Here is a 25,867-nt window from a genome sequence, read left to right as displayed (position 1 = left end):
GGTAAAAAACTCTGGGGCACACGCAGCTAGACACAGCTTAGCGCTGCTGGGGCATAGCAGCACTGATACTGATAACGGGTCTGGGGCTGAATGAGTTAATGACCCTAGTTAGTCAAATGGCTAATTCGTTACGCCTTGACCTTACACATTAACACATACGCGAGGCCTGGGGTTCTGAGCCAGCCTCAATTTACACAGCGAATAAATAGGATACATCACATCAATCAATTACTAGATCATTTCCATCAGTACACACTTATTCATAATCATACGTGAAATCTTCTAAATTCGGCGAATTCACACGGATTCTTGTAATCATATTAACTAATATAATGCATTAAATTCTTAGAACATAATTCTTATGCAAACATGACAACAAATTCAAACAATTCGTCAAACTTATCTAAAGAAGATTAGTGTACAACTTCCTATGCATAAACTCAACACAGTTATACTTCATAAAGCAAATTATTACATGAATATAGGAAAAAGATTCATGCAGATACAATTAAATAACTGCAGCAAAGCATTATATATGGCATCAACAAATTACATGGAATTGTCACACTACCTTTGCTTTCAATGTTCCTCCCTCTAATTGGTAAATTAGTTCGTCAGTTCCTTTCAACAATCGTCCCCTTTTTGGACAACAGTTCCCTTTTAACGAGAATTTCTTGCAAATTCCCGGAGTCATAACCTTTTGGGGTTTCCACTTGTAGGAAAAGCTTAGACTGATTAAAATTCGATGCGGGTGATATTAAAACCTATGAAATTTTGTGTTGGAACATGCCCTCTCATTTAACGTACCAATCAGAATCAAATATCTCTGCCTCCTTTTTCCAGAGGCGCCAAAGTCAGGGTCAACTTGATCCTGGTAGTTTCAGTAACAGAGTTTCTGCGTTCTCTCAATTGTGACAACTTTACCATGAAAATGAAGTTTTCCTTGTCCTAAATTGTCCGCCTGGCTGCTGTATAAACAAATGTTTAATTAGGAACGAAATTCTCCCTCTAAAGGACATTACTGTACACGGTAGTATGGCGATATGATACGCGCCTGTCTCCATAAATCTAATTAATGGTTGTCTGGTCTCAGCTAATGTATTCTTGTTAGATCGACATAAAATTTGCCACTTCACACATGGCATCAATTGTTATGATGGGTAGGCGTAACTATTATAGGGTTTTCTTTTCCTCCCTCTATGTTGAGACCCATTATCTCTTCTTCAAGCTACCGGGAACATTGCCCAAAGTGGTCTATTAAACCTCCTCCTTTGGATGCTGATGTGGCCAAAGTGGGTATTTCTTCAGGATCCTGGGCATACATTCCCATCAAAACAATTGAAGCCATGTAACAGAAAAACCGGTTATTTGTAACTGTAGCCTCATATGTAGAACTTTTCTCTGCTACGTATTCATGGACAGCCTGTCAAGAACAGACCGAGCCTTCCTCACAGAATTATCTCTTCACCACTCAGTGATAGAGTCCCTGTTTTCCCATTGGGGAAGACCTTTAGTGGACCTGTTTGCAACCAAGCTCAACAACAAACTTCCCCTTTACGTGTCTCCTGTCCCGGATCAGAAAGCATGGGCAGTCAATGCATTCAGCTCCCAGTGGGATTGCCTATTAGATTATGCCTTCCCACCTTGACAACTGCTAGCATAAGTTCTGCAATGAGTCTGAATTTCCATTGCTAAGATCATTCTCATTGCCCCATTGTGGCCCCAACAGCCATGGTTCATCGATCTCCTAGACCTTTTGATAGATTGACCCAAGTCTCTACCACACAGGAGGGATCTCCTGTCACAACATCGGGAATCCCTTCTTCACAACAGCCTAGACATTTTCCACCTTCATGCCTGGCTCATCTCAAACAATCTCCCTGCCAGAACAAGTTTTTGGACAGAGTCACCATTGCATCATTCAAGCCAGGATTGCTTCTACATCCAAGTTTATGATGCCATGTGGAGAATCTTATGTGATTGGTGCAGTAGGAAACACATTCATTGTATCTGCCCTTCTGTAACTTCCATTGCTGATTTCCTTTTGTTCCTTTTTGAGACCAAAAGATATTCAGTGTCCACTATCAAAGGCTATTGAGCTGCCATCTCCAGTACACCTAAATTCTTGCACAGCACTGACATCACTTCAAATCCATATCTTGCCTATCTCATAAAGCTTTTAGAGCTTCAGAGACCTGTCTTCCCATGTGCCCAGATAGAATCTTTCCTTTGTTTTCTGGTCTTTAACCAAAGCACCTTATGAACCAATGAGTGAAACTTAAAGAACCCACAACTTCATCTGATCATCTGGAACTCAAACATTTTTGTGCTGAAAAACTACCAAACAATATAAAGTTTGAAATTCCTGAAATGAGTCCCGAATTTGTGTTGAAATATATTAAAAAAATGGATGATTGTAAAGCTACAGGACTTGATATGATCGGACCAAAGCTACTTAAGGTAGCTGCACCTGCAATTGTAGAGAGTATAGCTTTCATTTACAATGAAAGTATTAGGTCTAATAAATTTCCACAAACATGGAAAACTGCCAAGGTTATACCATTGCATAAAGCAGGAACAAAAGATGATGTAAATAAATACAGACCCATATCTTTCTTTCCTTGTCTCTGCAGATTACTAGAAAAACATGTACATGATTCTTTTCTCAACTATTTAAACACTTATGATTTATTCACGATAATCAGTCCAGCTTTCGCCAGAATCACTCCTGTGAAACTGCACTTGTATCTTTGATTGATAAATGGCTGAAAGCATTAGATCAAGGAGAAATGGTAGGCACTATTATGGTTGATTTTCGTAAAGTTTTCGACGTTGTAGACCATGAAATTTTGCTTGAAAAACTAAAAATCTATCAATGCAGTGAAAAGTCCCTAAACTGGTTTACTTCTTACTTAACCGATAGAGTGCAAAAAGTATCTTTAAATGGTCAACTTTCTGAAAATAAAAATATTAATTGTGGAGTACCACAAGGCTCTATCCTTGGGCCTTTGTTATTCATACTATTTATCAACGATTTACCTCTTAAGATTGGAACTTCAATTTCTTCCACTGACCTTTATGCAGATGATACTACACTGTCTGAGATTGGTTAAACCAAAACAGTACTTGAAAATAACTTACAAGATGTTCTCAACAGACTTCAAGTATGGCGCAAGGAAAACAGTATGATCATAAATACAGAGAAAACGAAAGCCCTACTAGTTACAACACAACAAAAACGAGCAAGTCTAGATAGCAACAAACTCCAGGTTCTTTTTGACAATGTGAGCCTCAATATGACCTCTCAAGATAGAATTCTTGGTGTATTCATGGATAACAATCTTACTTGGTCGATTCACATTATACATATTTCAAAAAAGGTTAACTCTTATCTTTGGCTACTGAGGAAAATCAAAACATACATTCCTCTTCAGTATAGGGTCATCTTTTATAAAAGTTATATTCAGCCATATCTGGACTACTGTAATGTAATTTGGGGTAATATTTCTAATTCAAACATAACGACACTTTTAAGACTCCAAAAGAGGGCATTCCATTTAATTCTAGATCAAAGTATAGACAATTTTCAGGATGCAATGAACAATATAAAGGTTTTAACAATACATGAAAGAATATTTCTTAGAAAGGCCAAATTGATGTATAAAGTATCCAGAAAAGACATTCCTGTCTATCTAAGCAATATCTTTCACCAAAGAGATGCTGATGGCACTCCAAATTTAAGGTCAATAAGAAGAAAAAATTACATTATACCAAGGCCAAAGAAGGAATTGTTTAAAAAAAGTTTTCAATATACTGGTCCACTGGTATGGAACAACATTCCCAGTGACATAAGGCAGGCTCCTAGCATTTCATCTTTTCACAATCAATGTCTTAAATAGATGAAATCTTTAGAAAATTGAACGGTTGTAGTACAAAAATGCCGCCTGCTTTTCTGTAATTTTACATTATTTTCATAGCTGAATTTTTCAATGCAGGATTATATTTTATGTTTTATTTATGTTTATGTTTTCACTGATGCCTGTGAATGTGTTCCAGGCTTGATACTTTGAATTTTAAAATTACTTAATTATTTAGTGTCAAGCCAGACTCTTCACATCATGTTGTATATACTGTATATATTGTACATAACAGATAGAAGGCCTCAACGTAGATTAGTTCTGTAACTAATTGAGTTACCTTCTCTAAATAAAGTCTTTACTATTATTATTATTATTATAAGCTACCTTTTTGGATCTCACACTCAAAACTGTTCCTTGTCACCTTTGCCTCAGCGAGATGAAGAAGTAAAAATATTCATACCTTGCCCATTGACTTGGGCTGTCTTAATCATTCAGGGGTCCCTCAAGGCTCAGTTTTAGGCCCTCTCTCCTCTTCCTTATCTATATCAATGATATACCATTAAATAATGAATCCACAAATACAGATTTGTTTGCAGACGATGCAACCTTGTATACATTTAGTTCTGATACTGAAATTACTCCAACTAAGACTGAACTCAAACCTTATTAGAGTCGAGAACTGGGCACAACAAAATAGGATGGTAATTAATGAAGGTAAAACAAAATATATGAGTATGGGGACATCACAAAAGTACACAAGTCAGGGAACCCAAAACTATCTCTTGCAATAAATAATCATCCATTAGAAAATGTCAAACATGAAAGGCTTGTAGGACTGACCAAATTGATAAGCTTTATAAAACGCTGTCATCCAAAATTGCCCTACTCAGCAGAATCAAGAAATATTTACCTATGGAAACTGCAATCTATAATACAAGTCATATATTCTTCCAACAATGGATTATTGTTCAGATGTATGGGGAAATTGTGCTACATCTGAGCTTGACAGGATTTATAAACTTCAGAAACGAGCAGCACATGTAATTTTAGATGCATCGATTGATCATCCCTCAAAAGCATTATTTACAGAACTCAGTTGGTTCACAATATATGACAGGATAGATTTTCACAAGGCAGTTATTTTATATAAATGTCTACATGGAACTGCACCACAGGATCTTCAGGACTTATTCAGGCCTTTTTCAACATTATACCAGTTGAGATCAATATCACATGGAAACCTTCTAGTACCATAACCAAGAACAGAACAATTTAAAAAGAGCTTCCAATACTCTGGTACAGTTCTTTGGAACAATCTTCTACTATATGTAAAATCTGCTGAAAATATTAGAGTATTTAAAAAGAGATATCATGAGCATGTATGTGTTTCTAATAGATAATGGAATTTATTATTTTAATACTAAACATGTTAAAATAAACAGTAATTATTGCTATCTTCATATAATGTGCATTGTTATACTTTCCTTAAGAGGGCCTCAAGGGAGAATAGTCCTTGACTAATGAGTCACCCTTTATATACAAAGCATTATTATTATTATTATTGTTATCATTATTATCCCATTACCCATAGAAATTTCAGGGTCAGTTTATGGGCAGGGGATGATCAAGATAGACTTTTATGCCCCATGCATACTCTTGGTGTCAATCTTAATGCCTCCAAAGCAAAAAGAAAGGGTAGGAAATGTCTTTCTCCCTATTAAGGACTGCCTAGACATTTCAGCTGTAACTGTCTTCTGGTCGATTGTCATTACAGTCAAACAAGCCTTTGAGTCTCTCACGAATTGAGACCTCACCTTTATGAAACTTAAAGCCCAGGAGGTTCGAGCTGTTGCTCCCTCATGGGTCTAATTTAATCACTCCTCTCTGGAGGATATTATGAAAGCAGCTTTTTGGTTCTTCCATAATCCCTTATCGTCCTTTTACCTCCGCTCAATAGACACAGCAGGGTGTAGGCATTTTGTTTCTCCAGGTCCCATTGTTATGGCACACCATATTACTCATTAGACACAACAGGGTGTAGGCATTTTGTTTCTCCAGGTCCCATTGTTATGGCACACCATGTTACTCATTTGACACAACAGAGTGTAGGCATTTTGTTTCTCTAGGTCCCATTGTTATGGCACACCATGTTACTCATTAGACACAACAGGGTGTAGGCATTTTGATTCTCCAGGTCCCATTGTGATGGCACACCATGTTACTTGTTAGACACAACAGGGTGTAGGCATTTTGTTTCTCCAGGTCCCATTGTGATGGCACACCATGTTACTCATTACACACAACAGGGTGTAGGCATTTTGTTTCTCCAGGTCCCATTGTAATGGCACACCATGTTACCCAGAGGCACCAACATTCTATAGAAGTGTACTTCTTCTATTGTGAGTACATTTAATTTCCCTGTTTTTGATCAGTTTGACATCAGCCTACCCACCTTACTGACAAATTTAGCTAAGCAATAATGACAGGATAAGTAATTGCTGCATTTAAAATGTATTTTTTTGGGAGGTAAAACTAATTTTAATTATGCAATACTTACTTTTCTTTAACTATTGCCAAATGCCCTCCTCTCACCCTGCTCTGATATCTTGCGTAATTGTCATATGTGAAAAGATGACATATAGGTACATTGACCTTCTGCACATGACCATGCAACAGAGTGGTGTGCAAAAGGTCAAAGGGTGATACTGACTTTTTCTTGACTCTGCAAGGATGTATCCACATCATACAGATGGTATATTTTCGGCATGAAAATAGATTAGCTTAGCAATAGCGACAGGTAAATATTGCATAATTAAAATTAGTTTTATCACCCCAAGAAAGTACATTTCTGTTGTGTTGGAAAGATTTTTTTGCAGTACCAAAAACTAGTGTCATTGTTGTAAAACTAAAAAATTTTGAAGGAAAAAAGACATACAGTGATAAGAAAATCTAACTACACACTTTTGCACCCATTTTCTAACATATTTTTCTGAGTCATTTAGATAAATAAAATTGGCAAAATAGATTCACCCTCTGTTTTAGTGTACAGTATAGACATTAAATAGAATAATAAGGCTGTATATAATGTGCATGAATTTTAATAGGGGATGTTATGTCATTATGAATAGAATAATGTGGCGGTATAAATGACTGTATATAATCTGTACAAATTTTAATAGGGGATGTTGTGTCATTATGAATAGAATAATTTGGTGGTATAAATGACTGTATATAATCTGTACAAATTTTAATAGGGGATGTTGTGTCATTATGAATAGAATAATGTGGCGGTATAAATGACTGTATATAATCTGTACAAATTTTAATAGGGGATGTTGTGTCATTATGAAAAGAATAATGTGGCGGTATAAATGACTGTATATAATCTGTACAAATTCTAATATGGGATGTTGTGTCATTATGAATAGAATAATATGACTATATTCAATCTGTACAAATTCTAGTATGGGATGTTGTATCATTATAAATTAAATAATATGCTTGTATATACTAGTAATTCGTGCAAATTACAATATGGGATGATGTGTCATTAGAATAGAGTAATAATGGCTGTATATAATCTCAGCAAATTAAAATGTGTAAATTTATGTCCCTAAGTACACATATGGCTGCATAGAATCTAATCTGTACTCGTATCGATTCAGATCCTTTAAGCATTGCAGTTAAGCATTTGATCATTGGTCAGGAAAGATATCAATAAAGTGAATTAGGCATATGCATTATGAACGAATCATTACTAAAGCCCTTGTAATGAAGACATTATGGAAAAGATAGTAATATGTTTTACAACTAAAAACACGTAATTGGTGTTGCAGACAAAGATATTAAGAAGGAAGTCTGTCTCCTCTTAGCTTAGGTTACCACAGTACAGTGCTATCCCCCTCACACATTATCACAATACAGTGATATCACCCCACACCCACCCCACCTATTATCACAATACAGTACTATACCCCATGACCCATTATCATAATAACTTGCTTTCCCTCACCCACCCCACTTATAACAATATAATATTACCCCCCTCAGTACCACAATACAGTGCTATACACTCACCCATTACATCAATAGTGTTATCCTCCCAGTTATTACCCCAATAGGTTAGATATATTCAGTAGACAGGTCCTTTAATTTTTTTAAGAAAAAACCCACATTATCAGTTACATTATGCTTAGGAAATGGCAGCTAAATGCCTCTTCAATGGATACACTATGGCATCTGTCCTGGGCAAGTATTGAACCTTTGACCCATCGATTATGTTTCCAATACTCTGACAACTGATCAACTGTGGCTCCCATTTTCAATTGACTTGTGACATTGTTTATTTTCATGTGATCGCCTTTTTAAATTTTTTAATTAATCCATCAATATTTTAAGACTGCCAAGTAAAGTTAGGATCTCTGCTCATTTTCCATCAAAGGAATTATTTTCATGAAGGATTTCTTTTGATATGCTGATTATTCTTAGAAGTCATGGATACCTTCCAATAATGATGTGATTAGAGAAATGTGATTTAGAAGCTTATATGACACACACAGCCATTTAAATGAACAATAACACATGAGAGGAAAACGTAGATTGGGAGTTTCTCTGTAAATATTTTTGCTTAACACATTAACCCCTGGAGGTTTTTGTCGTTTTCGCCTGAAATTCGAGTAGGAAACACATTTTGAAAGCTATTTCTGAATAAATCCTAAAAAATCAATTTCCAGTAACATAATGCCTAGTTGTGTTAGAAACATCGTTTTTCAGTGGCTATTTGGCTTGCTCATGAGCAGAAGGATAAAAATTGGAGTTCTTTTTTTTTTCTTCTTTTTTTTCTATGCTTAACAGACCCATTATTTTCATATCGAGACCACTCTTTATTCCAAATGCTCATCTTATCCTACTTTCGCAAAGGTTCATCTATCTGTTTGCAGTTCATACCAGTCTGCCTTAGATCTGAGACCAAAAAGTCTAAAATCCGAACACAAAATCGGATTCGTACCATGGGCGAATTTTGAGTGGAAAAAAATTGGGTCAAAAAATTAAGGTTTTTCCCTTTGAATTTTGTAGTGCAACTAGAACTTCCAGATTATTTGGTATCATTGTAGAGCTACATCTGTCTACCTTTCTATAATACCACCCACTTTAGTGTATCTTGCATGACCATGACGCTACAGAGCATGGCAGTAGGCTACTACCTCCTGCCACGTAAACTCGTCACCAGGGGTTAATGTGTTAAATCTCTAATTCCATCAGGATAGTATGGTATCTGACGAATAATGTTGACATTTTGGCAGTGAGCCATTTGTGACTGCCATCCTTGAATAATGCACCCTGTACTGAATTGATGTGAAAAAAAGAGAATGCAATGAAGAAGCTGAAGTAATGATACAGAAAACTTGAAGTGAATTGCAGGAAGAAAAAAAAGAAAAAAGAAAACAGATTTTCAGCTCATTGATAACCAGAGAAACTGAAAGTGGAATGTGTGCTTTTTCCTAGCTTTAATTTAGATATTCATTGTAGCATCTTTGTATCAGTTGATAAGTTTACAACCTGTACTCATCATGGCTTTTAGCTATTTTTATCTCATAAGGCCAAGTGTGCTTATGATATGCCCCTTTATTGTGCATCTTCTGTTCAGAGTTGTTGATTACATCTCCTTTTTATATAAAATAAACAGGTCAACAGAATTTGATAGCATCCTGGCATGATGTTCTTTCAAATTTCTTCAAATGATTCCAATCTGATGTCAAATATGGCCACCAATATAAATATTTAAAAAATGGAAGGAAAAAAATAATGTCAACTGAATTCTTTACAACTGAACATAATTTGACCAAATTTTGAAAGACTCCTTGCATTAAGCTCTTTCAAATATTAAAAATTTTACCAGTCTGCTCTCAAATATGGCAACTGTTAATTAAAAACAAAGAACAACAACATATGCTGGTAAACAACAGTTCCTCAAAAACATTCAACACAATTTGACCAAATTTGATGAAACCATCCTGACATCAAGCTCTTTCAAATTGTTCAGTTGATCGGCCATCAAGTATGGCCACCATTACTACAATTGGAAACATATTTAAATTACTTCTCAAAACCACTCAGCATGATCTGACCAAAAGACTAGGTTCTCTTTACCCTCTAAATGACTTTAAAATCCAGTAAAAATACAATTTATTGGATAGACTTACCTATATTCTAAATGTAAAATGTAATGTCATGTTATGTAATTGTAGCAGAATGCTGAAAAATGCAGTTTTAGCCAGCTAACAGAAAATATCGGAAGTTATAAACTTTCAAAGCAGACTTTGACAATATTATGAACTAATTAGTCTCAAGTTAAGAAACATAAATAAATTAGGTCTATGTGTTTTATTCAAGCACTATGTTGGCAGAGACTTATGAAGTTTGAATCAAGCAACTGAGAATAATTTCAGTTAATTGATGTGAAAAGATCAATTGTGTTGAAAAGTAAAGAAATAAACATTCATGTTTAAATTTTTTCTATTCCCTTAACTGGAAATGCTGATTTTATGACAGAAATGGATCAGATAAGCTGGGACTTATGCTCCTGTAGTGATAGTATACTTGATATCTATCAGCTTGTGGGAAGATGTGAGATATATTACACAGAGCCAGCATGAGGCAACACAGTACCCTGTGCAAAGCATTAACCCCCACCCACCCAACAATTAGTATTCAAACAGAAACTTGTAACAACAGTGAATTTACAGAGAGAAAAAAAAGATTTTTGCATGAAGAAAAAACAAAGGTATTAGTTCTCTTGTCTGGTTTTTGTTTCCCTCTAATTTGGCAACACTCTGGAAATGACTCCTGTGCAAGTGCATTGCTTGCACACATAGCTTGCCTCAGCTCTATATGTATTAATAATGACTTTATTTAGAGAAGTTTAAACTCAGTTACAGAACTAATCTACCTTGGGGCCTTTATACATTTAAGTACTCCTTCCCGGCTGTACTTTTTCCATCGTATACTCTGGAAAAGCATGGAATACGATGGAAAAACATGGAAAACCCTGGAAAACGATGGAAACATGAAATATTCTGCAGAATTTAGCATGGAAACCCTGGACACTGTGCATGGAAAATGCTGGACATGCCTGGAAAATGCTGGACATTTTGGACTTTGAAATTTTTCAGCATGGAAAACCCTGGAAAACGATGGACATTTTGGACTTTGATTTTTTTCAGCATGGAAAACCCTGGAAAATGATGGACATTTTGGACTCTGAATTTTTTTCAGCATGGAAAACCCTGGAAAAGCATGGACAGTTTAGACTTAGAATTTTCTGGATAAATTTCAGCATGGAAAACCCTGGAAAAGGATGGACAGTTTGGACTTAGAATTTTTTGGATAAATTTCAGCATGGAAAACCCTGGAAAAGAACTTAGTCAATTTCAAGATTGGTACTAAGAATTATTTTTAATTACCTAAAGAAAGAGCAATCATGACTAAACTGCGCTGTAACACAGATTTTTGAACTTGAAACTAAACTATTATTTCAAACTTATGATAAATATATACTGAGAAATAGAGGACACAAGTCAAATAAACAAACTAAACCATACACACACACACACTTGACCCCTGCTTTAAAAAAAAAAACACAAGTGTTGAAGTAGTACATCATTTATTGTATGTACCACATATGTAATTAAATGTTCATTATCAAAAGAACATCACTATACAAAAATGTTGGTGTAACACAAACTATACATGTATGAAAAGATATCCTGAAAAATTAGTTAAATCCTGACCAGAAAATATCTGGTGCATATAAAATCATAAATATGTCCAAATCTGTTCACCACATGAGCTTGACACTACAGTGTATAAGTATGAAATTCTGCTGTGCAATAGTGAGAGCCATTTTAGTCCTTTTCATGATGATTGGGGAGAACAGTACCATAAATGGCATTTCCAATTTCAACAACAATAATAGGTTCTCGAAGACACTCAATCCTATTTTTGATGACGAAAGGAAGTCTTCTTTCTTGTCAGAGCCAACTTCATTCCAAAGAGATGTTTGCTCATAATTATTAGTTTTGTACACCTGTACAGCCCCAAGTTTCACACATTCTTCTTTATCGGAGTACAATTTTTTCGCAGATCTCACAATAAAAATTGTATTTGAGATACTCCTTACTGAATTCACATTTTTCCTTCAAATCTTTGACAATTGTCAATCCTGTGTTTGCTGAAGGAAGATGCAACTGAATTAAGTCCAAAAAGTCACATATTTAGCATCTGACAAATTATGTCTTGTTGGCAAAGCCTCAAGGACAATAACATGTTCAGACTTTGTGATTTCACTACAATATATATCTTGTTATGGGGCTATGACATGAAGTGGGGGATCTGTGACATGGGATGGGTAAGACTGAGTTGCTTCATTCACCTCATGATATTGTTCATCGTCTGAACTTGATTAAAACTCTATACTTTCTTCTGAGTCAGATGAAAAACTCATGTCACTGTCACCATATCTAGTTGGTTCATCTGTTGATATTCTCATTATATTTGAAGAGTTAGTATTACGTACAGTCACCAATTTCATAATATCCAAGACCAACAGAACTGGATTCACCTAGATCAACAACACTGTAATGAGAAATACAAATTTTAGTGAACATGTATAATTCATATTAAAATCTTAACATTCAAACATTATTGTTTTGTTGTGGGAATTGAATATGTACAGTTAATATTACACTGTTACAGTAGTTTAGTTCAACAAATCCAATGTTAATGCATGCATCATTTAAACATGGGTAATGCAAACATGATACACAATGAATGCATGTAAATGACAAGTAATTGATACACAATAATATACTCAATCATACAAAGTACATGTGATACAACATGCACTTCATAAATTTATGTGATGTTTGCAGAAAAACAACTTGAGTTTCATAACGTTTTGGGGCATTATAAGAAAAATGAAAGTAAAAATTATATTTAACATTTTGAATAATTAAAAACTGAAGCATGACAATGCATAACAATAAATTATTATATCTTGTTCTGCAAGAATCAATACTGATCAAATATTTCCTGGAATTTCTGTAATTGGCTGATTTGGTTAAATATGGTGTACATTGTGCATATATTGTGTATGGTGTGTTGGATAACCCATACAGAGTGAATGTTCTGTTCAAACACGTACATTGAATATTCTGTCTGTAAATACTGAATGATTTCACCATATACTCAGATTTTGTTGAACTCTGAAAATTCCACTTAGTGTTGTATAGTGAAATTTATTTATTCCTTAAATTATTGATATGGTAATGAAACTGTGTTTAAGATATGAGCCACGTTAAGCTGTGAATGTACTAGGTAAGAACAAATGTATAAAGAATAATGCTTATCTTCACACAAATAAACAATGTTGTGGGAGACAGCTGCATACATTATTTAAATTGTAAAAAAACTCTCTATTACTCCTGGAATTACCATTGTTTTCTCTTCCTCCAGTACATGGTACTTTTAGGAATGGACTTTGTGGAATTAACTTCAAACTGCTTATATATTTTGTCCTGAACGCCAGTACCTGTAATACACAAACAGCATTAAAACATTTACAGACTGTACAGTCAGACTGATTAAAACATTATCATATCATTCAAAAATCATCTTCATGGTAAAACTTGTGTACATTTTAATCTTGCTAAGATTCATGTGAAATTTTTTCAAAATTTCTTTTTCCAGGACTTAAGTTACTTAAGTTATGATTTTACTTATATATGTAACAGTCTGAAAATTTAGCAGTAACCTAAAGATCTTTTTGGACTAGATCTACAAATACTCAAGAAATTCACAACTTTATCATAATACCAGAGCAGTCCCTGTTTGGGCTTACATGTACAGTATCACTGGAGTTAACATTTCCAAGACTGACAATTACAAGGTTATGGCTGTTAAAATAAAATTGCACAAATTAGGTTGCTTTGAAAGTTAAGTTATATATATATATATATATATATATATATATATATATATATATATATATATATATATATATATATATTGAAAAACAAAAATATCTACTCTAATTTTAAAACTGGTGCAAAAGAAAACTTGTTTTTGACCTTGTATATCTTTTCACATTTACTGAAATACTTGCTTACAATTTAATTACCAGCCATACATATATAGTGTTGGGCGGTTAATCATATAGTCAGTTTATACTTGGGCAAACGAGATAAAGTCGAGACTCCGTTTATTTCATACTCACCTATAATATTTGGGTGTCCAATTTGTGTTGTCTTTCCATTTGTGTTCCACACCTCGACACGATATTGCCTCTTGGTCGTAAACTTTGTCTTCTAAAACCACTTTACTGTAAACCAATCATTCCCCAACATATCCAGATCACGGCGTTGGTATCCGATGTATACATATTAACTCTTTAGATAAATCATAAATCAAAAGAGAACAAAATGTCTGATTTTTCTGTCAAGTATTCACCTTCATGTATCGGAGTCACGTTTTTGTCACGCAGAAATAGCCGAGGTTGTTCCGTATGATGATGGTTGAGGAAGCTGACTATGATGGGATATAAAATTATGAACTTATTTTTTTTTTAACCAGTTACTACATTGAAAAAGCCGGCATATTTCGATTTCATGCGTTAGAACCAAATTTTCTGTAAAAAGAAAAAAAAAAAAGAAAAAATAAAACCCTTTCTGTAAATTTTGGTTCCAAATTGGGCACCGTAAAACACTTTGGATAACCAGTCTAGAATTTAGGCGCAATTTTCGATTGGAGTGTCATTGAAATTATACAATATAAAATATCCCAGGATTTTAAGATGACCACTGAACCAGAAATATCCCTGATTATATGGGTGAAAAATCGTCCCATTCAGGGAGGCATAATCTGTATGGCTGATGTACACTCGCCACGAAAAGAAATGAAGGAATATCGCACGGGAGAGAAAGTGACGGCAGTTTGTCGTGGATTCAAGGGATACCATGAGTGTATTATTGCGAAAATTGCAGGTAAGTCATTACTCAGTCCAAATGTAGCAAAATTATTTGCACGGCCGCCACGTACCTTAGCTGCGAAAGACTTCGCGTGACGTAAATTTACGGAAAGCTATTACGAAATATATCCTATGGAACAATTTCTTTTTTTTTATGCTGTTTGAAGACTGACAAATTAAACGTCAAACTTGTAAGGATGTTGAAAGGTATGTGTTATGTTTTAAGCTTTGTTTACATAATTGGCAACATTTGTTACTTATCCTAATGCACAATGACCAGCCATCTCATGGCCGTCTTTCAAAAAGTTGGTACGTGCCGGCCTTGCGAATATACATTTCCAAATTGTAAATTTCATTTTAAATTTTATTCACCCTTGATATAATTAATGATCTGACTGGTATTTGTATTTTTTACATTTTCGTTATTATTTTCCAGACAATGTGCTATTTGTAGCAATAAATTATAATTGTTTTAATTAATTTTAGACTGACTAGGAAATATACCGGTAGATCCCTTTTCCAATTAATTTTCAGTTCAGATTATGGCTTGTGTCTATCCAATTTATATTCAGCCATTTCAGTAATATTTAATAGTAACTTATTGTGTAATTAATGAGAATGTACAGTTGTAAACTGTTGGAAATGATTATCAATTTTCCTCACCAAAAATACTTGTTTAGTTTGTGTCCTTTAATTTCAGAAAAAAAGTTGCAAGGCACAGTTATGTAAACAACTTGATGGCGACAGCTTCATTGAAATTCTTCGATCTTTTAATTTGAATTAAGCAAGCAAGAGGTAATACCACATTTGTTTCAAATTCAAATGTCTAGAACATTAGCTGTAACCTGGAGTTGTGTATGTAGATAAGTAAATATATCAGAAACTTAGTGCATATGAATCATCATGGTGAAAATTTGGATTAAATTTTTTTTCACACCCAGCATGAGGCAGAAATATGTGAAATTTTGGATTTTAACAAAGCTGCTAAATAAATATTCAGAATGCTGTACAGCTCTGGTGAATATATTGGCAAGACGCTAACTGGGGCAAGAGCCAATAATAAGTACACACAAGGCCACCTCTCCAAGACCAGTCCAGAATTCAAATAATTTATGGTATATTTTAAATTATTAACCATGCTTTTTAAACTTTGTTAACCTATGACAAAATATATGCCAAATTGTAAAAAAAAAATTTTATGAACTAAGGCTGGAACATTATTATGAAATTTAAACATATACACAACTACTACTTGAAACATTATAGTGTAGACAGGCAATATTCAAATGGACAATATAAATCTACTTTCAGTTTAAATGGTATAATCACAACTGCATGTATATGGTAGCCAGTTTGTGTGTGCATGATTCAGATGTTTAGTAACGTAGCTTTAACAAATATTTAGTCACATCACTACGATGTCTGCAGTGTGGCAATTTATAGTGATGTCTAGCACTGGGATATCATGCCACAGACATGTAGCATAATGTCTCCCACCCATTCACATTATCTTGACACCAGGTTGACCAGTACTAACACTAACCTCTTAACCGTTTACCTTATAGAGCATAATTACAAAGTGCAGCATGCTTTAAGTAGAGCACCTGTTACCTATTCGACTCCATACGCATAGGCCTGCCTGTTAACTGTTAAGCAATGTAGTGTATTTTATGTTAAACAGCAATTGTAACCATTTTACATTTTTGGTACACATCTATTATGTGTGGAAAAATTTAAGATTAAAAGTCTGATTGTTATAGCTGCGTAATTATTTTTCACTGAAGAATTTTTTACGTGTTTTAAAACCTTGAGAGGACTCATTCACTGTCATGTCAGTGAGGCCGCATGACCAATCGTAGCTGCCATTTCTCATACTTGAAATTTACAATTTGTCGTCTTCATCTACATCACTAAGTCATCTGAGTTTGATAATTTATGAAAACTAATTGCTGCCTGCATCAATATCAGAGCCTTTACCTAAGTTATTGAATCTTTCTTAGTTGTGATTCTAATCGTGAAAACTTCGTAAGTACTGAATGAAATCCGTGACCTCCATTTTGGAGAGTGGAGATTATGACCCAGTTACTTTAAATAGCAGATATCGACCAGAACATAAACAGTGACCACGTGATCTGATGTGATTGTCATTCACAGAATTGAATGTAGTATCTAAATGGGGGTTTTCCCCAAAGGTGGCGCTATGAAAACCGGCTTAAAATGGCTGATGTTTATAGCAGGCGTCAAAAGGCGCTTCCATGTGAATGGAGTAGAGTCGTCAAAAGACGCTTGCATGAGGTAAAGGGTTAATGCTGAGCACCAGGCGAGGCAGCGAATAGTACCATTTTTTTAATAAGTCTTTGGTATGATTCGGTTAAGGGTTTAAAACCGTGACCTCTCACACCCGTAGCAGGCGCTCTAACTACTTAGGCTTAGGCCACAGGAGCAGTTAGGTAGCCAGTTTAATTTGTGATGGAAACCACAGGTTTTTAAGCCTATTAAGTTAGTCATCAAGCCAAGTGCCTCATTACAATTACCAACCTCAGGGATTGTAAAAGTACTGTAATTGCATGATATGTTTCGGGCATAACTCTCATTCTCTCTCTCTCTCTCTCTCTCTATATATATATATATATATATATATGGGATTGAAATAAATTTGAAATCTTGCTTGATTCTATTCTTTAATATACAATGATTTGTATTTCAGAAATCATCAAGGAGAAGTATAACATTGGGGAGGTGATGGCGAGGCAGAAGCTTTGCAATCTGGTTAAACCATCAAGAGTACCATCACTTCCACAGACTCCAGTGGTGACAACAGAAAAATAAGAAATGTGGTGAATGAACTATGAAACAACACGTGTAAAAAAAAATATTTTACATTTTTTAAATTAAAATTGAGATAGAAATTAACGTGAATTTCTGTTATTTTGTTGTTAAGATTGCTTTAGAATAAATTCAAACTATAACTAGAGTAAGAGAACATATTTTTAGAAACTCGGATGATGTTAAGGAGCCAGTAATCTGGATTTTATGACGCACCAATAGAAGTGTAGCGACATTTATGACAACTTAAGCCATGTTGTCTTCTGAATACTAGTGCACACCCTATTAAGCTACCAGTGACAAGTATAGTTTTTAATTTTTGTTTCCTTGTTTAAAAGTTACTAAACATCACAGTCAATACAAGGAGTTGGTTGGGGTAATTTGGATCATGTTCTTTTTAAATTATCATCAAATAAAAGTTGCATCACTGTTAAAAATCTCGTTTTCATAAAATATTTCAACAATTTTCAGCTAAATTTTAGTGTTGTCCAGGGTTTTCCAGCCTACCCTGGATAAAGACTGGAATATTAGTCCAAATGCTCCATCATTTTCCATGCTAGAATTGTCCAGGGTTTTCCATCGTTTTCCATGCTAGAATTGTCCAGGGTTTTCCAGCCTACCCTGGACATAGCCTGGAATATAGTCCAAATACTCCAGCGTTTTCCATGCTAGAATTTTCCAGCGTTTTCCATGCTAGAATTGTCCAGGGTTTTCCAGCCTGCCCTGGACAGAGGCTGGAATATTAGTCCAAATACTCCAGCGTTTTCCATGCTAGAATTTTCCAGCGTTTTCCATGCTAGAATTGTCCAGGGTTTTCCAGCCTATCCTGGACATAGGCTGGAATATTAGTCCAAATACTCCAGCGTTTTCCATGCTAGAATTTTCCAGCGTTTTCCATGCTAGAATTGTCCAGGGTTTTCCAGCCTACCCTGGACATAGGCTGGAATATTAGTCCAAATACTCCAGCGTTTTCCATGCTAGAATTTTCCAGCATTTTCCATGCAAGAATTGTCCAGGGTTTTCCAGCCTACCCTGGACATAGGCTGGAATATTAGTCCAAATACTCCAGCGTTTTCCATGCTAGAATTGTCCAGCGTTTTCCATGCAAGAATTGTTCAGGGTTTTCCAGCCTACCCTGGACATAGGCTGGAATATTAGTCCAAATACTCCAGCGTTTTCCATGCTAGAATTTTCCAGCGTTTTCCATCGTTTTTCATGGAATATGATGGACATTCTACAGCCGGGTTGTAAACGTTTTAAACATACTTACACATGTGTAATTATATTAATAAAGAGTGTGTTGAATGTAATATGCATAAAATACAAACAGACAATACACAATATAAAATTAAAATATATCATACCCAATCCCACCGGGTTAAAATAAGATGTTGTATGATATGAAATTCCATACAGATAAATATTTGTAACAATAGGAGTATGTTGTGTTTGTACTGATCACTTAAAAAAACAAAAGTCTGTGTTTGAATGACTATGATAGCACTGTACAACTAAGTATTAATGCATGATACTAGGGGTGGGAGGGGGCATTTGAATGGAAGAGGCATGTAATAGTTGGAATATTGAATCAATAGAACCTTGGTAATGTGTTTTTGATATGTGTCATCAATAGTTTTTTTAAAGAAATTAATTTGTTGGGCATCATTAGGTTTCCATTGTTCCAAAACGAATGAATGTAATCTGAATTATTTGCAATCTCTTCCATCCAGATCGAGTGTTTCTCTGATAGTCTCTTTAATTGGTCTTTTACTTGTTTGAAAATTAGAATACTACAGAATTATTGGAAAGTCCACCCATGCATCTGTCAAATTATTGATTGGACAACTTTAATATTTGTCCAAGTACCCGCATCCCTTCCCCTCCACCCTTTTATATAAATTCAATTATTTAACCAAGAACCAAAAAATTTAAATGTTAAATAAACAAGAATTGTCAGCACCTGATCAAGCCTTTTAATAAATGAGAAAATGTTTAACCATATTGAAGAAACTGTATGAATAATATAAATACTAAGACATAATATCATTATTTATAAATAAAAGAGAATATTAACTTTATCATGAATACATTGTAGTACACAAACAAAACATTGATGCATGTCATTGACTGTTTTTCTGCTGTACATGAAGTTGTACATTAAAATACTAATACCGATGTCAAATCTGATGTAGGACCTGTTTTAATCAAAACTGAACCAAATCCTTTGTCATGAATTATCTAGGCATGAAGTTGAACCTAATCCTTTGTCAGTAATTATCTAGGCATGAAGTTGAACCTAATCTTTTGTCAGTAATTATCTAGGTATGAAGTTGAACCCAATCCTTTGTTAGTAGTTATCTAGGTATGAAGTTGAACCTAATCCTTTGTCAGTAATTATCTAGGTATGAAGTTGAAGCTAATCTTTTGTCAGTAATTATCTAGGTATGAAGTTGAATCTAATCCTTTGTCAGTAATTATCTAGGTATGAAGTTGAACCTAATCCTTTGTCAGTAGTTATCTAGGTATGAAGTTGAACCTAATCCTTTGTCAGTAGTTATCTAGGTATGAAGTTGAACCTAATCCTTTGTCAGTAGTTATCTTGGTATGAAGTTGAACCTAATCCTTTGTCAGTAATTATCTAGGTATGAAGTTGAACCTAATCCTTTGTCAGTAGTTATCTAGGTATGAAGTTGAACCTAATCTTTTGTCAGTAATTATCTAGGTAAGAAGTTGAACCTAATTCTTTGTCAGTAATTATCTAGGTATGAAGTTGAACCTAATTCTTTGTCAGTAGTTATCTAGGTGTGAAGCTGTTTCAGATTTGTTCAAATGATGTCAAACCACCTACAAATGATAGCTGCCATTATTAAAAATAGAAAACTCCTCAATGGAACTTGTCCAGAAATTTTCAGAAAGCATTCTTACATGGGTTTCAGTTTTGTACAGATAATACTGATCTGCAGTCTGATATAGCAATCCTCACCAAAAAAAGATAAACTCAGAAATGACTTTGAAAACAGTTCAACAGAATTTGACCATACTGACAGAAAGCATCCTGGCATAGATAGCTTTCAGCAATCCAGGTGCAGAGTTACATGGCTACTTGAGCCTCTTATTTAAAAAAAAAAATCAATCTGCAGAAGAATTCTAGATTAGAATGTAATAAATTGGTTATTTACTCCCTGGTATGGAACAAACTTGATATTTGAAATTTGATGTGGATATTTAGTCAATACTGCAAAACACGATGAAGTTTTAATCATCAGGATGTTAATCATACTTTATTCAATGCTTCAAACAGCTTAGTGACTAAGACTAGTTCAGGGTGTGTTTGATTATATGGCAGTGTTTGAATGAAAGCTCTTAAGTGATCAAGTACAATCATTTGAAACATGCACATGAACACGTATAACTGAAACAAAAGCATGGTTTATATTGATCAAATGCACCATCATGGACTGCTTACAATGGGAATAGTAAGCTGACACCTTGATGCTTACAGTTGGATTGTTTTGTGAACAAGTTTTCATGTATTAAATTTAACACTACAATGTCTACAATGTTGCAGGGTTGCCCAAGTGGCTGAGTAGTCTAAAGCGCTCACCATTTTGGATCATTGCCATCTCACCTCTGTCTGCATGGGTTTGAGTCTCGATTTGGCCAAAGTGGGTATGTGAGAAAGCTTGCCAGTAGCTTCTTGTGGGTCGGTGGTTATTTCTGGGGTTTTCCAGCATTGATACTGGCCGCCATGTATAGCCTATCTTTTGCTGAAAAATGGCGTTAAACCCTACAACAGCAACAACAATGTGGCAGTTTATAGTGATGTCTAGCACTGAGGCATCATGCCGCAGACATGTAGCTTGATGTCCCACCCAGTCACATTATTCTGACCAGTCCTGTCACTAACCTCTTAGTGCTGAGTGCCAAGCGAGGCAACTGTTAGTACTATTCTTATAAGTCTTTGGTATGACTCAGCAGGGGTTTCAATCTGTGACCTGCATCCAAGGCAGAGGCACCACAAGGCAATAGGATCGGTCTCATTAAGTCGTCATAAAATTATATATGTAATTCATCAGAAGGTGATTTTGCAGTAAAGTGGTATACTCTATGGCTTCGGTTGACTGCATTATAATAAAGAAATACTGATAAAAAAATTGAAAAAAATATACTTTATTTATGAGGGGCATGCCATGAGTAGAACTACTTAAATCATTTTTAATTGTCTCTCTTACGATCAATAGTACCAGATCAACTTGAATAAGGGTATATGATACATTGATATCTGACATGTTAGTAATTTGACTTTGTTGAAGAATATGAAATCCATTGAAACCTGAATACAGTGTATATGTGTTGTCTGTTTGACCTTATGTCTGTTTTTAACTCATTTTATATTTCTATGGCGTGGTACCTGACACAGGCTTCCATAACATGGTATTTAGCCATTTCAGATTGTCATAGTCTCAACTCAGTTAAACTAAATTCTCTTCTAGTTGGCAAATAAGTGCATAGTTTCACCGATGTCTTCCAGCAATGAAGTGAAAAAAGATGTTTGATGAAGAAGTTAATAATGTACATGAAGCTAGATATATGCCCTGTAATCATGACAACTTACCACAGAGAAAGCTAGTCTAATCAAAACAAAGACAAAAATTTCAGGTTCTACATGTGTAATCAGTACATTTGTTTGTCATTTTGGGTTTAATGCCATTTCTAACTGTAAGATAGGCGATAATGGTAAAGGAAGAACCTGGGAAACACCAGTTAGAAAGCAACTCATGGGAAGCTACTGTGGCTAGCTCTTTTAGAAACCCACTTTGGTTGAATCAGATACTCAAACACAAAGACAGAGGTGAGATGACAGTGATCAGTAAAGGTGAGTGCTTTTGTTTTGTCACAGCCACCCAGTACTCTTGTAATCTATAGAACACATATTTTGTGTAACTAGGGGGAAGTCAAATTCCTATACCTGGAATATGTGCAAGGTCTGTTCTAAGATGTGTTGTACTGGGATTAAAGCTAATTTGTCAAAGGAAAATTACACCAAAACTTCAACTGAATGTAGAGAAAGCATGCATAAAACATGTATATGCAAGCTTTGCGTAGTAAATTTCCCCATTGTTGAATCCTTCAAACGGATGATGGGAATTCCCCCTCACCCCTTTACACAGTTTAAAATAGGTGATGCATGTATTTTTTTATGTTGTACTTTGGTTATCAAATCATCATCAAAATTCTGGAGACTGCACAGAAAGTTAATATCTGTCATTTGTTGCTGTCATTTAGGCACTAATTTCAGCCAGAGTTTCTTGCCATTGTTTGGTTTTAATGAACAAAAAGCAATTGCAACTTTAAGTATATGGGGTTCTTCAATTCAACTCAAAATTTCCATCTTAAAGCTAGGGTACTGGTAGACAAGCTTTAATGCAATTAGCTTTCAGTCATGTCAAAATTTGGATCCTTAAATTGAATTCTTTGTTGTGAAACCATTTAAAGTTTTTGTTCTGTGATACAGAAGTACAATGTTGCTGTTGCCTTGAGTGCGGATCACAGCACTTATTGAGTCATTTAGCTGTTATTGAATCCTGTTGCAGTTCCTTAGAAAACCATCAATACTTTTTTTCCGCTGTTTCCTGAAGATTTGGTATGCATTGAGGATATTACATGCATTCTATAGAAAACAGTACTAAAACCTAATTGAAAAATAAAATTTGTATCTAGTTGGATGATAAAGTCAACAAGTGCAATTTTGCTAGATCTGAAAAAGTCACTTGCACCAAAAAAAAAGATGTATTTGATGCAATTATTTCCAGAAAATGTAACATAGCACACCTGTTTGCTGACTTGAATATTTTCTGTCCAGGTTAGCTTACCTGTATGCTGATTTTTGTTTATGTTCTGTCCAGGTTAGCCTACCTGTATGCTGATTTTTGTTTATGTTCTGTCCAGGTTAGCCTACCTGTATGCAGATTTTTGTTTATGTTCTGTCCAGGTTAGCCTACTTGTATGCCAATTTTTTAATGTTTTCTGTCCAGGTTAGCCTACTTGTATGCCAATTTTTGACTATGTTCTGTCCAGGTTAGTGCTTAGCATAGTTAAAGCTGGTCCTATTGCATCTGATCTTAAAAATTAATTGCTTAATTTCATTAAACAAAGTGTAGAAGAATGAAGGAAACATCATTAGGAGAGAGATACTTTCCAGAAATAAAGTGAAAAGAGAATTGTGATGAAGAAGCTGTTCATGTAACTAGTCAAGATTTTTATGTGACCCATGCCAAGGGAAGCCCTACTGCTCCATTGACCTTAGTGGTTAGAGCATCTGAGCCTGAGATGCAGGAAGTCAAGGGTTTGAGCCCTGGCTGAGTCATGCCTAAGACTTATAAAATGGTACTAGTAGCTACATGTCTGCAGCATGATGCCCTAATGCTAGATATCACTATAAACTGCCACGCTGCCTACATCATTGCAAAGCGATATGGCTGGAATTTTTTTAAAGCTACATTAAAAATCCAAATCACACAAGCACACACAGACACACAGAGGAAGCCTTCAATGTAACTGCTATTAAGACAAATGTGCTGCTAACAGTTATTTATTCAATATTATTACTGTATATACTCACTTATATCCTGATCTGCCATAGCATAATGCACCTGCAGATCAGGGTGACTATGATATTTGTTCTATTGATTACTCTTTACAAATTGCACAGACCCAGATCTCACTGCACATTTTGTGAAAGCAGATCTGGGTCTGTGCACTTTGCAGTTGGACTTGTCTTTTTTAGTGAGTACAGATAGTAATTATTTGTCTAAATGGAAAAACCAAACCACTTGTTGCAGAACTATGCTAACAAATTTATTGTAATTTTCCTCCCTGAAATATAAATTAACCAAAAAACCAATTTGAGACTTCAAATAGATTGACTTAATTTTTTTCTCAATTATTTGGAAATACTGTATATTTCAGCAAGAAATTTTTGAGTTCTACCTTTTTTGCAATAGAACAAATGCAACAGCAGGTATATATTGTTGGTTTTTTTCCCCTCGCTTTTTCAAGCCACATTCCCATTCTTGGTGGTTTTGTACCAGAGGACAAGCTTATCAGCTTTTAAGCAATGCTAATCAAAATCCTTGAATTGAATTGTTACTTGTGAAACCAGTCAAGTTTTTACTTCTGTGATAAATGTATGGTGTCACTGATGCCTTCTAGCATTGAATTGGAAAGAGAAGTGTGGTGAAGAAGCTAATAATGACATGTTGGACAAGATTTATCTTACCCAGACCAATAACCCTTGGGTAAAGCAATGTGACTAATTGATACAGATAAAAAGATGCATGATCGCACCTTCCACTCATTTAATCAGTACCGTTCGTTATTCATCTTAATGGTTAGGCTGCCTGCTTGTGGCAGAAGTAGCTAGCTTTAACAGCATGCCTGCGTGAATACATTTATGTAAGAAGACTTTCCTGTATATGCCAAATAACTATATTTACAAAACTGGTCTGATCAGTATCTTGGACTTAATTATAAAGAAAATTATTTCTTGTACACATGGTCTCTCAAATGTGGCTTGCATGGCATGCTGGCATCATCTCCAATCATGGCATTATGTTGTCTCATAAAAACCACTGTTTCAGATTGTATTAAGTCACAAAAGTGGTATAGATTTTGCCCTTGTCACCCATTAAACTGATCTTTAAAATTATCTATATGATTGACTGTGTTAAATCTGTAAATTATATTGAGGGCCATTTATTTATTATTGCTTCAGGTCTTTTGAACAGTTTTATATAATGAAATTATGATTATAATGTTTGATTTTAGTTTTTGGATTAAATTTCTCCAAGACAAAGCTGAATTCAAAATCAAAAACATTGAAAGAATATTTTTGAAAATTAAACATTAAAATTGACACTTTAATTTGTATAACTAAAAATTATTTTTATATTTTCAGAAGTTATTTATTAAGCTGTTATTTTAATTTTACAGGTGAAGTCATACATTTAAATCATTGATTTCATTCTCTTGCAAGATCGTATTGAAGAACAAGTTAATTTTCCAGTTTGTTTAAATATGGCAGTTTTATAATGCTTTTAATGGCCAAACTTATTTGCCAAGTGGGTGAAAACATCTTCTCAGAAATATTGCAAGTTGG

General features: G+C 34.7%; 1 protein-coding gene and 2 long non-coding RNA genes across 3 annotated transcripts in view; 2 read left to right on the top strand and 1 right to left on the bottom strand.

Annotated features, from left to right (window-relative positions):
• LOC149794352 (protein turtle homolog A-like) overlaps positions 1–25,867 on the top strand; it is a 271,353-nt gene that overhangs the window by 165,848 nt on the left and 79,638 nt on the right. The gene's annotated exons all lie outside the window — the stretch shown is intronic.
• Positions 11,507–14,380, bottom strand: LOC149794354 (uncharacterized). Its single transcript, XR_016423019.1, has 3 exons — positions 14,134–14,380; positions 13,353–13,449; positions 11,507–12,494 (listed from the first exon to the last, which is right to left on the bottom strand). It is a non-coding gene; the product is annotated as an uncharacterized LOC149794354 (long non-coding RNA).
• On the top strand, positions 14,553–18,059 carry LOC149794353 (uncharacterized). Its single transcript, XR_016423018.1, has 3 exons — positions 14,553–14,899; positions 15,584–15,678; positions 17,591–18,059. It is a non-coding gene; the product is annotated as an uncharacterized LOC149794353 (long non-coding RNA).

The sequence above is a fragment of the Sinohyriopsis cumingii genome, chromosome 8, assembly GCF_028554795.1.
Source record: "Sinohyriopsis cumingii isolate HCF-2022 chromosome 8, ASM2855479v2, whole genome shotgun sequence".
Lineage (NCBI taxonomy): Eukaryota > Metazoa > Mollusca > Bivalvia > Unionida > Unionidae > Sinohyriopsis > Sinohyriopsis cumingii.
This window is presented reverse-complemented; position numbering and strand designations above follow the sequence as displayed.